This window comes from Aegilops tauschii, chromosome 6, assembly GCF_002575655.3.
Source record: "Aegilops tauschii subsp. strangulata cultivar AL8/78 chromosome 6, Aet v6.0, whole genome shotgun sequence".
In the NCBI taxonomy this organism is placed as follows: Eukaryota; Viridiplantae; Streptophyta; class Magnoliopsida; order Poales; family Poaceae; genus Aegilops; species Aegilops tauschii.
In genome coordinates, this window is record NC_053040.3 from 71,920,153 (window position 1) to 71,934,169 (window position 14,017).

Genomic DNA, 14,017 nt, shown 5'->3' on the forward strand with positions numbered 1-14,017 from the left:
TGGACTATGAGTTGTATTGTGTTTACATATGATGTGAAGTCGTGTCCTAGTAGGACACTTGTATTCTAGGCCTCTCATATATAGCGGGGGTAGACACACGATGTAATCTATGCCAACATAATAGCACAGGCACGCAAGGGGGAGCCGGCGGCGTGTGCCGGCGCCCGGGTGGCCGGCGTGCAGTATTGTAGCGGTGTCATGGGGAGGAGCGCCCATAGTTAGGCCCCGGGGATGTAGCCATATCGGTGAACCTCGTTAACAAATCTTGGTGTCGTGCTCGTGTGATTGCTTTGGCCCTCGGATGATCGACGATGGCCTTGGATTTATTCTAACACAGATGATGGGGCTGGAGCCCGAAGAACTCCAGGAAGTCGCGGAAGAAGCCGCTCACGGGAAGCCCAAACCCACGCTTGAAGTGCGGGAAGAAGACGACACGATCCGTGCCCTCGGGCCGCGGCGACCCCCGTCGCCCCCGGCAGGTGCCTAGTGGTGCGGAGGTAAGCGATGTCGTCGAGGGTGACGGTCGAGCCCATCCACAAGCCCGATGGCAGCGCCATCAACGAAGATACCAGAGAAGGAAGGAGAAGGTGGCTACAAAGCTCTGCTCGAAGCAACTGGCGTCGCGGTGCGCGGCGGTCGCAAGAAGCAGAGGAAGAAAGACGAAGGCAGGGGCGCGAGCGAGAATGATTTCCGCCGCCCCCACCTCGCCCCAATTTATAAGCCACGGTTCGAAACGTGGGTGAGTGGGATCGTTTGCGCTCGCCTTTCCCACTTTCCCGCAATTACTGTGCACGTATGCACGCAATAACTGCCTCGAGAATGGCAACCGACTTGCGGACGCTGCAATAAATCCGCGCACGTGGGCCGAGGGCGCGCGGCCGCGGGCCCAAGCGCGTCACCCTGTCTCGTCGCGCGCGTGGCCTGTCAGGCCCCTCCGGCTCCCAGATGCCACGTGGCGCCCGCACGAAGCCCAAAAGATTGCCTCAAAGATTCGGTGGACTCCTCGGTTTCCCGCCGCTGCCGGGATGCCGCGATCCGGCTTCCGGAAGCCGGCACACAGTGGGTGTTGCCGGACCCGACGATCACCAAATTCACCTCCTTCAAAGGGGGCAACTGCGAAGGCCCTCCCATCTGAAGATGGTGGACCTTCACAGCTTCGGGGACTACTGTCGGGGGGGATGAACCCCGGGCAGACAACAGAACCCGGATCCTTTTTGAAAACAACGGGGCCAACATCACCCCTCAATCCAGTTCACGCTTGGCCGGGTCGCTCGACCCGGCCAAGCCCCTCGACCCGGCCTGATCCTCAACCTACCCGGACTCCTCAACTCGGCCCCAACAACCAGCTCAAGACAGTCGAGCCTGGCGCACCAAGACAGTCGAGCCTGGCGCACCAAGACTTCTTCAATAAGCGAGCTCCCCCCTTGGCATGTTCTCCAACCCGGCCAAGGGTCAGCGGCCGTCCCATCCCAGCCGTACGATGGGATGAGTCTCCACCAACTGATGACCAAAGCCACAGTGCCCCGCCCATGCCTCTGGTCAGCCGGGCGAGGCAACAGTGCCCCCCACCTACCAGCTGACCAGGGCCGGCGTGGCAAAAGAGCACCCATCGTCACCCCTGACGCCAGCAAGCGGCAACCTGACGGAGCGCCACTGTAGCCGACTCAACCCGGCCACTCCCTGACGGTCGACAAGACGGCACAAAGTGCCCCTAGGCTCGCGGGGCCCGCGCCTGGGGAACCCGGCGAGACCTGGTACCCGGCGGGTCCCAGCACCGGGTTCTTGGACGCTGACAACCCGGCCCTACAGCCTTGTAACATTACCATTCTACCCCTGGGGGTTGACCTATAAAACCCCCCAGAGCCCTCATGCATACGGGCAACTCTTTCACTCGCATAGACGATCACTCACACACACACACACCTAGCAAGCAACACCCAAGGAGAGGGAGCCGCCTAAGCCTTGGTCAGCCTTCCTTCTTCCTCCTTACAGCTCTAGGAGCAACCCTGTACTGTTCCATATAAACCACACTCAGCAGGACTAGGGGTGTTATCTCTCCGGAGAGCCCCGAACCTGGGTATGTCTTGCGTCCAGCGCTCGCTCATGCCGACCTCGCCTCTGGAGCCCACCGGTGCCCTCGAGCCTCCTCCTCTCTTTAGCCATCCCATGGCATCTACCGTGCGCCCACCATGAAAATGTCTCTTACCAATTTACCAATATAGTTTTGGGGTTATGCATTAGAGATAGGTGCATTCACATTAACTAGGGCACTATCTAAATCTCTTGAGACGACACCATATGAACTATGGTTTGGCAAGAAACCTAAGTTGTTGTTTCTTAAAGTTTGGGGTTGCGATGCTTACATGAAAAAGCTTAAGCCTGATAAGCTCGAACCCAAATCGGAGAAGTGCGTCTTCATAGGATACCCCAAAAAATGTTGGGTGCACATTCTATCACAGATCCGAAGGCAAGATCTTTGTTGCCAAGAATTGATCCTTTCTAGACAAGGAGTTTCTCTCGAAAGAAGTGAGTGGGAGGAAAGTAGAACTTGATGAGGTAATTGTACCTTCTCTCGAATTGGAAAGTAGATCATCACAGAAAACCATTCCCGTGATGCCTACACCAACTAGAGAGGAAGCTAATGATAATGATCATGAAACTTCGGATCAAGTTACTACCGAACCTCGTAGGTCAACCAGAGCACGATCCACACCAAATTGGTACGGTAATCCTATTCTGGAAGTCATGTTACTAGACCATGGCGAACCTAGGAACTATGAGGAAAGCGATGGTGAGCCCAAATTCCACAAAATGGCTTGAGGCCATGAAATCTGAGATAGGATCCATGTATGAGAACAAAGTTTGGACTTTGGTTGACTTTCCCGATGATCGGCAAGCCATAGAGAATAAATGGATCTTCAAGAAGAAGACTAACGCTGATGGTAATGTTGCTATCTACAAAGCTCGACTTGTTGCGAAAGGATTTTGACAAGTTCAAGGAGTTGACTACGATGAGACTTTCTCACCCGTAGCGATGCTTAAGTCTGTCCGAATCATGTTAGCAATTGCCGCATTTTATGATTATGAAATATGGCAAATGGATGTCAAAACTGCATTCCTTAATGGATTTCTCAAAGAAGAGTTGTATATGATACAACCAGAAAGTTTTGTCGATCCTAAAGGTGCTAACAAAGTGTGCAAGCTCCAGCGATCCATTTATGGACTGGTGCAAGCATCTCGGAGTTGGAATATACGCTTTGATGAGGTGATCAAAGTGTATGGTTTTATACAGATTTTTGGAGAAGCCTGTATTTACAAGAAAGTGAGTGGGAGCTCTGTAGCAATTCTAATATTATATGTGGATGACATATTTGTTGATTGGAAATGATATAGAATTTCTGGATAGCATAAAAGTATACATGAATAAGAGTTTTTCAATGAAAGACCTCGGTGAAGCTGCTTATACATTGGGCATGAAGATCTATAGAGATATATCAAGACGCTTAATTGGACTTTCCCAAAGCACATACCTTGATAAAGTTTTGAAGAAATTCAAAATGGATCAGTCAAAGAAAGGGTTCTTGCCTGTGTTACAAGGTGTAAAGTTGAGTCAGACTCAATGCCCGACCACTGCACAAGATAGAGAGAACATGAAAGTCATTCCCTAAGCCTCGCCCATAGGCTCTACCATGTATGCTATGCTGTGTACCAGACCTGATGTGTGCCTTGCTATAAGTCTAGCAGGGAGGTACCAAAGTAATCCAGGAGTGGATCACTGGACAATGGTTAAGAACATCCTGAAGTACCTGAAAAGAACTAAGGATATGTTTCTCGTTTATGGAGGTGACAAAGAGCTCGTCGTAAATGGTTACGTCGATGCTAGCTTTGACACTGATCCGGATGACTCTAAGTCACAAACCAGATACGTATTTATATTGAATGGTGGAGCTGTCAGTTGGTGCATTTCCAAGCAAAGCGTCTTGGTGGGATCTATGTGTGAAGCGAAGCACATAGCTGCTTCGGAAGCAGCGAATGAAGAAGTTCATATCCGATCTAGGTGTAATACCTAGTGCATCGGGTCCAATGAAAACTTTTGTGACAATACTGGAGCAATTGCCTTGGCAAAGGAATCTAGATTTCACAAAAGAACCAAACACATCAAGAGACTCTTCAACTCCATCCGTGATCAAGTCAAGGAGGGAGACATAGAGATTTGTAAAATACATACGGATCTGAATGTGGCAGACCCATTGACTAAGCCTCTTCCACGAGAAAAACATGATTAGCACCAAGACTCCATGGGTGTTAGAATCATTACAATGTAATCTAGATTATTGACTCTAGTGCAAGTGGGAGATTGAAGGAAATATGCCCTAGAGGCAATAATAAAGTTGTTATTTTATATTTCCTTATATCATGATAAATGTTTATTATTCGTGCTAGAATTGTATTAACCGGAAACTTGATACATGTGTGGATACATAGAGTCAAAGATGGTTAAGTTTCCTAACCATGGACATGTGTTGTCATTTGATGAACGGGATCACATCATTAGGAGAATGATGTGATGGACAAGACCCATCCGTTAGCCTAGCATAATGATCGTTAAGTTTTATTTCTATTGCTTTCTTCATGTCATATACATATTCCTTTGACTATGAGATTATGCAACTCCCGGATACCAGAGGAATACCTTGTCTGTTATCAAACGTCACAACGTAACTGGTTGATTATAAGATGCTCTACAGGTATCTCCAAAGGTGTTTGTTGGGGCATATAATCCAGATTAGGATTTTTCACACCGAGTATCGAAGAGGTATCTCTGGGCCCTCACGGTAATGAACATCATAATAAGCCCTGCAAGAAATGTGACTAATGAGTTAGTTGTGGGATGATGTATTACGGATCGAGTAAAGAGACTTGCCGGTAACGAGATTGAACTAGGGATGAAGATACCGACGATCGAATCTCGGGCAAGTAACATACCGATGACAAAGGGAATAAGGTATGTTGTCATTACGGTACGACCGATAAACATCTTCGTAGAATATGTAGGAACCAATATGAGCATCCAGGTTCCGCTATTGGTTATTGACCGAAGAGGTGTCTCGGTCATGTCTACATAGTTCTCGAATCCATAGGGTCCGCACGCTTAACGTTTGATGACGATTTTGTATTATATGAGTCATGTGATTTTGTGACCGAATGTTGTTTGGAGTACCGGATGAGATCACGGACATGACGAGGAGTCTCAAAATGGTCGAGAGGTAAAGATTCATATATAGGACAATGATATTCGGACACCGGAACTGTTCTGGGGGTACCGGGTACATACCGGGTCACTAGAATGTGTTCCGGGCAACCCCCCGGCAACTATATGGGCCTAATGGGCCAAGAGGGGAAATGCAGCAGCCAGCATGGGCTGCTGCACCTCCCATATAGGCCTAACCTGGAGTGGAAGGAAAGAGGGGAAGAGAGAAAGGAAGGGGAGGGATTCGGCCTCCCCCTCCTTGCCTCCTCCCTCCTCCTTCCTTCCCCCTTCAGGAAATATGGTAGGGGGGGCTGAATAGGAATAGGGCCCCAAGTAGGATTCCTCCTACTTGGGCGCCCCCTTGGCTGCTCCCTCTCCCTCCCACCTATATATATGAGGGGGGGCTCCTAGAACAAACAACAACATCTGTTAGCCGTGTGCGGCGCCTCCCTCCACATATTACACCTCCAGTCATATATTCGTAGTGCTTAGGCGAAGCCCTGTGCGGATTACTTCACCATCACCGTCACCACGCTGTTGTGCTGATGGAACTTGATACGTCTCCAACGTATCTATAATTTTTGATTGTTCCATGTTGTTAGATTATCAATCTTGGATGTTTTATAATCATTTTATAGTCATTTTATATCATTTTTGGTACTAACTTATTGACATAGTGCCAAGTGCCAGTTGCTGTTTTCTGCATGTTTTTTACATCGTAGGAAATCAATACCAAACGGACTCCAAACGCAACGAAACTTTACGGAGATTTTTTTTGAACCAGAAGGAACATAATGGGCCCTGGCTATGCCTGGAGGGTGCTCCGAGTAGAGCACAACCGACCAGGGCGCGCCAGGAGGCACAGGCGCGCCCTGGTGGGTTGTGCCCACCTCGGCTGCCCCCAGGACCGCCTCTTTGCTCTATAAATACCCCAATATTCCAGGAACCCTAGAGGCTTCGACAAAATATTCATCCAGCCGCCGCAGAGTCCAGAACCACCAGATCCAATCTAGACACCATCTCGGATGGGTTTCACCACCTCCATTGGTGCCTCTCCGATGATGCGTTAGCAATTCTTTGTAGAACTCGGGTCCACAGTTAGTAGCTAGATGGCTTTCTCTCTCTCGCTGAATTCTCAATACAATGGTCTCTTGGAGATCCATATGATGTAACTCTTTTGCGGTGTGTTTGTTGGGATCGATGAACTTTGAGTTTATGGTCAGATCTATCTTTTTATATCCATGAAAGTATTTGAGTTTCTTTGATCTCTTTTATGCATGATCTCTTATAGCCTATGTCTTCTCCGATATTTGGGTTTTGTTTTCCCAACTTGATCTATTTATCTTGCAATGGGAAGAGGTGCTTTGTAGTGGGTTCGATCTTACGGTGCTTGATCCCAGTGCCAGAAGGGGAACCGACACATATGTATCGTTGCTACTAAGGATAAAACGACGGGGGTCTATCTCTACATAGATAGATCTTGTCTACATCATGTCATCGTTCTTATTGCATTACCTTGTTTTTCCATGAACTTAATACACTAGATGCATGCTGGATAGCGGTCGATGTGTGGAGTAATAGTAGTAGATGCAGGCAGGAGTCGGTCTACTAATCTTGGACGTGATGCCTATATAATGATCATTGCCTGGATATCGTCATGAGTATTTGAAGTTCTATCAATTGCCCAACAGTAATTTGTTCACCCATCGTTTGCTATTTTTCTCGAGAGAAGCCACTAGTGAAACCTACGGCCCCCGGATCTCTTTCTCATATTATTTGCCTTTGCGATCTATTTTCTTTTGCATTTATTTTTAGATCTATTAAAATAAAAAATACAAAAATACCTTGCTGCAATTTATTCTTATTTATTTTATTTGGCGTTCGATCTATTAATTTACTACAATTTTATCTCACGTCTGTTTGCCTATATTGAGGCGCCGCTACCCAAAAGGAATGACAACCCCTTTTACACGTCGGGTTGTGAGGATTTGTTATCTGTGTGCAGGGGATGTTTACGTTGTGTTGCTTGGTTCTCCTATTGGTTCGATAACCTTGGTTTCATATCTGAGGGAAATACCTACCGCTGATGTGCCACATCATCCCTACCTCTTTGGGGAAATACCGACACAGCTTCAAGCCGCATCAAAAGGAATTTCTGGCGCGGGGAGGATCTTCAACATATACCAGGTTTCTAATCACAAATCTCATCTCCTCGCAATTTACATTATTTTCCATTTGCATCTCGTTTTCCTCTCCCCCACTTCACAAAAAATTGTCGTTTTATTCGCCTCTCTTTTTAGTTCGCCTTTTTCTCGTCAGATCTATTCTTTGCTTGCAATCATGAGTGATTTCGGTATGGCACCGACAGATGATGGCCTAACTCCTAAGATTGGACGTACGGGCAATCTGGATGCTAAAACTTTTATCTTGTGGCAAGGGAACGTTATGGGAAAAGAACGTATCCAAGAATTTTTCAATTTTGTGGGAAATTTGAGTCTTTATGATGCTCCTATACTTAAAACTACTAGATCTTATGCGGATGCTATTTCAGCACTAGTTCTGAAACTTGAAAGTAAATTTATTCGTACCCATCCTACTTTGCAAAGATTGTTTTTTGAGCTTCCCAATATAAAGAATCCTAGGTCTAAAAAGTTGGCCACTCTCGTTCTTATGAATGAGTTTGACTACATAATACGGGAAGCTAGGGAAATCTTTGATTTTATGGTATGAATCATGAAAAACCTGTGATAGATGAAATTCTTTACAATAGTGACTATGCTTTAAGACATTTGCTTGGGGTTAATAAAATCTTTGATGAGAATCTCAAAACGGAAGTCCCTGTTTTAGATATAATCCAACAGGTTTTCAATAATGTCAATCAACATTACTCTTGGATTGTTGCGGGGAATCAAAAAGGTTATGATGAACACCAACTTAGGAACGCTAAGGTTTCTATGGATAATATGTTTTATGTTGTGTTTACAAAACCCCATGATGAAAATACCTCTAAGAAAATTAAGAAGGACGACAAAACTTAGATCCTTGATTTATGCCTAGCTAAGGGCGTAAAACTATAGCGCTTGTTGGGAGGCAACCCAATGAATATAATTTATTTTTGCTTTTTGCTTTTTGTTCTTGAGTGTTTGCATAATTATGCTACTGTTATGATTGTGTTTTTTGTGTTTTAATTATTGTTTCTGCCAAGTAAAGCCTTTAGGATCTTCTTGGGTGCTAGTTGTTTGATCTTGCTGGAAAACACAAACTTTTGCGCTCAGGAAAACAATTCTCATTTTTTACCAGAGCGTGATAAAATACCAATTATTTTTGCAGAAGATTAATATACAAATTGCTCAGGTCGTCCTAATTTTTCAGAATTTTTGGAGTTCCAGAAGTTTTTTAAATAGTCATATTGCTACAGACTGTTCTGTTTTGACGGATTCTGTTTTCTTTGCCTTGTGTGCTTATTTTGATGGCTCTATGGTTTTATTTTATGAGTTTTTGCCATAGAAAAGTTGGAATATAGTGGATATAATGCAAACATAAAATATGAATTGGTTTGGTACAGTACTTATAGTAGTGATTTTCTTTCTTACACTAACGGATCTCACGGAGGTTTTGTTGAGTTTTGTGTGATTGAAGTTTTCAAGTTTTGGGTTATCTTACGATGGATGAAGGAATAAGGAGTAGAAGAGCATAAGCTTGGGGATGCCTCGGCATCCCAAGCTATTATCCAAAAATGAGCAACCAACTAAGCTTGGGGATGCCCCCGAGTGGCATCCCCTCTTTCTTCTAACGACCATCGGTTTTTTACTCAAAGCTATATTTTTATTCGTCGCATACTATGTGTTTTGCTTGGAGCGTCTTGTGTGATATGAGTCTTTGCTTGTTTTATTTTGTGTTGTAAGTCTTGATCCCTTGCTGGAAACACCTATTTGAGAGAGCCAAATTATGTCATGATTTGTTAGAATTGCTCTCTATGCTTCACTTAAATTTTTATGAGCTATGGACTTGCTCTAGTGCTTCACTTCTATCTTTTTGAGCACGTTGTGCTTTAGTATTTTTGAAGAAATGCTCTCTTGCTTCACTCAGATTTATTTGAGAGTCAGTAAAATTTTCAAGAAATTCTCTCTTGCTTCACTTAAATTAATTTGAGAGAAAAAAAATTATGCTCACGATCTTCACTTATATTTGTTTGAGCTTAGGAAAAGCAACACATGAAAATTAGTCCCAAAGTGATAGATATCCAAGAAGGATATAATAAAAACTTTCAGGAAGATCATTGGACAAAATAAACTTGATTCTTAGTAATAGTTTTGAGATATGATGATGTGATATGTGAGTTATGTTGATGAGTAATTATGCTTTAATAAGAATATTGGTGTTAAGGTTTGTGATTCCCAATGCAAGCACGAAAGTCAATAGTCATGCAATGAAATTATATCCTACTTGTGGTGCATTATTCGGTGTTAATTATGCTTAATGCTCGCTTATGAGATTATCTGTTTCTTGATTGGTCGCTTCTCAATCTTTTGCTAGCCTTCATTTTGCACCAAGTATGATCTCTACTTGTGTATCCAAAAACCTTTAAATCAGTTTTTCCATATGAGTCCACTATATCTACCTATATACGTTATTCTTTTGCCGTTCTAAGCAAATTTGTATGTGCCATCTCTAATTTTCAAAATAAACTTCTCTTTTGTGTGTTTGTTTCGCTCGCGGAGCGATGAGGGGTGGCTAATATTTTCCATTCTAGATGTGTTATTCTCAAGATGAGTATTTATTCACTTGTCATTGCACGAGAGTAAGGCAAAGGTTTAGGGATGCCCAGTCCCGAAATGAAAAATGAATTTACTTTATGTTGTTAAATAATAAATTCCTTGGAAAGTGTTGGTATGGAGGGCAACCGTGGATACGGCTAGCCATGGAAACTGAAAGTATGGTTGAAAAAGGAATAAACTTTATTTTTTGTTTGGGAACCGCCTATGATATATCTAGCATGGAAAGTGTTGGGAACTCTAAGTCGTTTTCGTTGGCGGGATGGATACACCTCCCAAAATGTTTTTATCTCTAAGTTTTTCGCTTTCAGCTCTGGCACCTCTACAACTCCCTACTTCCCTCTGCGAAGGGTCTTTCTTTTACTTTATGCATTTTTTATTTTTGAGTCTCCATCTTCTCTTATAAAAGCACCAACTAGGAGGCAATATGATCGTACTTGATTATTGGGTGTAGCTAATATGCGAGTGTGTTTCATGAATGGATCAATGGTTGAGCACGATGGGCTAGGGATAACTTATTTTACCGTTGATATTTTGAAAGACATGGTTGCTTGTTGATATGCTTGAGTATTTAAATTATCATGTCAAAACTAGACTATTGCTTTGAACAACATAAAAGTCCAAATGTCCATGATATAAAGAAAGAAATATGATATGACATGTTAGGCAGCATTCCACATTAAAAATTATGTTTTTATCACTTCCGTACTCGAGGACGAGTAGGAGTTAAACTTGGGGATGCTGATACGTCTCCAACGTATCTATAATTTTTGATTGTTCCATGCTGTTAGATTATCAATCTTGGATATTTATAATCATTTTATAGTCATTTTATATCATTTTTTGGTACTAACCTATTGATATAGTGCCAAGTGCCAATTGTTGTTTTCTGCATGTTTTTTACATCGCAGGAAATCAATACCAAACGGAGTCCAAACGAAATGAAACTTTACGGAGATTTGTTTGACCACAAGGAACATAACGGGCCCTGGTTGTGCCTGGGGGTGCTCCGAGGAGAGCACAACCCACCAGGGTGCGCCAGGAGGCCCAGGCGCGCCCTGGTGGGTTGTGCCCACCTCGGGTGCCCCCAGGACTGCCTCTTTGCTCTATAAATACCCCAATATTCCAGAATCCCTAGAGGCATCGACAAAATATTCATCCAGCCGCCGCAGAGTCCAGAACCACCAGATCCAATCTAGACACCATCTTGGATGGGGTTCACCACCTCCATTGGTGCCTCTCCGATGATGCGTGAGTAGTTCTTTGTAGACCTTCGGGTCCGTAGTTAGTAGCTAGATGGCTTTCTCTCTCTCGCTGAATTCTCAATACAATGGTATCTTGGAGATCCATATGATGTAACTCTTTTGCGGTGTGTTTGTTGGGATCGATGAACTTTGAGTTTATGATCAGATCTATCTTTTTATATCCATGAAAGTATTTGAGTTTCTTTGATCTCTTTTATGCATGATCTCTTATAGCCTCGTATTTCTTCTCCGATATTTGGGTTTTGTTTGGCCAACTTGATATATTTATCTTGCAATGGGAAGAGGTGCTTTGTAGTGGGTTCGATCTTACAGTGCTTGATCCCAGTGACAGAAGGGGAACCGACACGTATGTGTCATTGCTACTAAGGATAAAACGATGGGGTGTATCTCTACATAGATAGATCTTGTCTACACCATGCCATCGTTCTTATTGAATTACTATGTTTATCCATGAACTTAATACACTAGACGCATGCTGGATAGCGGTCGATGTGTGGAGAAATTGTAGTAGATGCAGGCAGGAGTCGGTCTACTAATCTTGGACGTGATGCCTATATAATGGTCATTGCCTGGATATCCTCATTGAGTATTTGAAGTTATATCAATTGCCCAACAGTAATTTGTTCACCCACCGTTTGCTATTTTTCTCGAGAGAAGCCACTAGTGAAACCTACGGCCCCCGGATCTCTTTCTCATATTATTTGCCTTTGCGATCTATTTTCTTTTGCATTTATTTTTAGATCTATTAAACTAAAAATACAAAAATACCTTGCTGCAATTTATTCTTATTTATTTTATTTGGCGTTCGATCTATTAATTTACTACAATTTTATCTCAGTCTGTTTGCCTATATTGAGGCGCCGCTACCCGAAAGGGAATGACAACCCCTTTTACACGTCGGGTTGTGAGGATTTGTTATCTGTGTCTAGGGGCTGTTTACGTTGTGTTGCTTGCTTCTCCTACTGGTTCGATAACCTTGGTTTCATATCTGAGGGAAATACCTACCGCTGATGTGCTGCATCCTCCCTTCCTCTTTGGGGAAATGCCGACATAGCTTCAAGCCGCATCAGAACTCTCCCTCGACACTTTGCTGGATCAAGAGTTCGGTGGACGTCATCGAGATGAATGTGTGCAGAACTCAGAGGTGTCGTACGTTCGGTGCTTGATCGGTCTGAACAAGAAGAAGTTCGACTATGAGGGTACGTGGACACACTCTCCCCTCTCGTTGCTATGCATCTCCTAGATAGATCTTGTGTGAGCGTAGGAATTTTTTTGAAATTGCATGCTACATATGCCAACAGGAAGCTCCATGGTGCCCATTTAGATTTTGCATTTTTTCCCTGGTTAGCCCTATCGCATTAAAAAAACTGAAAAAATGGCAAAAAAGAAAAATTCGTGAATTCACAAAACTTCACTGATTTTGAAAAAAAATCATGAACATGAAAATTTTTGATCGATTTAAGAAAAATTTCATCGAATTGGAGAAACAGTTCATGGATTTTGAAAAAAAAGTTCATCGAACTAAAAACAAGTTCATCAAATTAGAAAAAAAAAAAGGTTCATCTATTCGAAAAAAGTTCATCGATTTAAGAAAATGTTTACAGAAGTGGGAAAATCATCAATTTTGGAAAAAGTCCATTGATTTTGGAAAAAGTTCATGAATCTGAATAAAAGTTCATGGATTATGGAAACGATGTTCATGGATTTTGTAAAAAATATTCACGAACTTGAAAAAAGTTAATCGATTTGGGAAAAATGTTTACGAATTTGAATAAAAGTGCATGTACTTTGGAAAATAGGTTCATCATTTTTCAAGAAAAAATTCATAAATTCAAGAAGAATGCACGCATTTAAGAAAAAAGGAAAAATCAAGAAAAAAGTAAAAGAAAACCGAATAAAAACATCCAGAAAAAACCACGAACTGCAGAAAGAAATAAAATTAAATTAAAAGCATTTATTTCACAACTGATCTGATAGCCGAGTGGTTAGTGAGCTTCCCATCGAATGATGAGGTTGTGAGTTCTAAGTTGGTCGGGTGCACTTTTTTTGTAGTTTTACATAAATGGAAGTGTATATGGGTCGACCCAGATAAGAGCGCAACAGGGGCCGAAGGCGCCGAATCGGAAATGCCACTCGGGCCAAGTCAGTTGGTGTGCCAACGTGTCGGCCTGTGTAGAGAGGGGGTCGTGCCTGGGCATGGAAGGGCAACCCACGTGCCAGCCCGGCACGGTCTGTGTACTTAGCATACCAAGTCATGTCGTGCCTGGCCTGTTTAACTCACGTCGGGCTGGCTCGGCCCATTTGGCCAGGTTTAGGCATCTGCCCTCATTCTGTCGTTATTGTGTGGGTCCTTCTTTCTGGCACGCTCAGACGCTACAGCTTGCAGCCACCAAACGAAGACAAACCCTAATGTATTCCTCTCCCTTCTCCCGCGAAGCCTCCTCTCACGCCCCTCCCGGCCGCATTCACAACAGGCCACAACTTGGCTGGAGATGAGCGAATCGCCGGTTAGTGAGGAGGACCTGAGCGGCAATGGAGGATGTCGGCTAAGGATTGGTGCCATGGTTGCAGTCAAATAGGAGCTAGGGTCTGTGAGGAAATCAGTGGAAGATGGAATCTAAGCTCGGGCTCACCTGTTGCGGCGAAATCAGCTTGAGGGAATTTGGTGGCATGCAGGGACAAAGAAAAGAGAGATGCAGGAAGACAGTGTTGGAATTTGCGAGTCA